This window comes from Papaver somniferum, chromosome 2, assembly GCF_003573695.1.
Source record: "Papaver somniferum cultivar HN1 chromosome 2, ASM357369v1, whole genome shotgun sequence".
Classification (NCBI taxonomy): Eukaryota; Viridiplantae; Streptophyta; class Magnoliopsida; order Ranunculales; family Papaveraceae; genus Papaver; species Papaver somniferum.
Genome location: NC_039359.1, coordinates 155,911,451 through 155,913,285, shown reverse-complemented (window position 1 = coordinate 155,913,285; position 1,835 = coordinate 155,911,451).

Here is a 1,835-nt window from a genome sequence, read left to right as displayed (position 1 = left end):
TTTGGTGTTTGGATTATTTTCTATGTTGAAATGTACAATTTAGTTTGGGTCATTGTTTAACTAGACAACCTTTGGTTTTTTTCCTTTTTTTGCGTTACACCTATGGTCCAGCCTTCCGAGCCACCCCAACCCACCTAGGTAATTAGTCGAAAAGTAGAAAAATTATTTGGGTATTTCCTAAGAGATCATGATTTATTTTAGTTTGTTATGTTCGGAATGTATATATTAGATTAAAAAGGAAATTAGATAAACATGAAAATATTCATTCCATATCTCATTCTACTGCTACAATATCTCATTTTTTTAGTAATATGGAAATTGAAATATTCGGTGTAAATACCAAAGAATCGTGATTTAAGATAATGATGGAAAACCTAAAAAATTAGAGTTTTCAAATTACACCAAGCATAAAAAAAAACTAACATAGAGTATTAAGAGGGATTGTTGATATGAAATTGACGAGAGGATCCAAAACGTCCTTGACTGACGCGACCATTCTCCAATAGGTATATTGGATGTCTATATATATATATAAGCTTTATACTCGTATTTGGTTGTAGCATTAACAATAAGAAAATCCTAAAAGCTTGTAATTTTTTTTTTTTATAATCTTTCATCAGTATAATAGGGATGGATATGTTGCCGGAATTAACTACCGAGATACTTCAGCGCCTCCAAACTACAAAAATCGTTTTAGCAAGAAAATGTGTATGCAAAGAATGGAATACTATCCTTGGGGACAAAAGAATTGGATTCCTTTTTGGTGTCACACCAAGAATGGGGAAAGATAAAGTTACCCAACTCTTTTATAGAGAGGAAGATTTCAGCCCGATCGTAACATCCAACAATCATGATGCCCCGAATGATGGAACCCATGATGTTTTGACTATGTTGCACCCAATAGTTGGATCTTGCAATGGTCTGGTTTGTTTTTATGTTTCACACCACGGCATACAAGATCCTGTATATATTATGAATCTAGAAACTGGTGACCACCTCCATATGCCACAACTATGCATCCCAATTGCAACGGATTAAGTACTTTCGTGGAATCCACGATACAACGTAATTGGGGGTTTCAGATACTGTCAACGTACCAATGAGTACAAGGTAGTTCGAATTCACATGGATGGTAAAGTCCAAATACACACTTTAGGAGACAAGAGGGGATGAAGGAACATAGCATGTGATATTCCTTATACTTTTCGGAGTTCAGGTGTGTACGCACACGGTTGTATTTTTTGGATAGATTGTTGTCAGCAAGATATTGGCATAATATCTTTCAATTTGGACACCTAGACGTTCCATCAACATTTTCCACCCCCGCATCATATTCCTGGGAGTGAATTTTGGATAAATACTTACCCATCACTTGGGATGGTCATGTTCGGAGTTCGCATTTTATTTTACTACATCCATGAGGGAATTGATCGGCCCTGGATAGATTTTTGGGCTCCCATTTCCAAAGAAAATATTCATACATGGTCACCTGGCGGGGAATGGAATTGGAATTATGAGATAAGCATTTTCTTTAAAGAGGATGAATGACCGACTCATAACCCGATAGCCTTTATAAATAACAAGGAACTCTTATTTTGTCAGAATAGGTGTTTATTGCGTTACAATACACTCACCAGAACTTGGACGGAAATTTGGGGGGCACTACCGTGGGAAACAAGGGTTGCAATTATTCCTCACATGAGGAGCGTTGTCTCGTTGAAGAATTTTGGTGGACAATCGGAAATGTGTACTCATGATGTCCATGCCACTAAAACATTCCTAGGCTTATCTATGTAGTTTTTTTCTTGCAGTTGTGTTTTTTTTTTTTTTTTTTT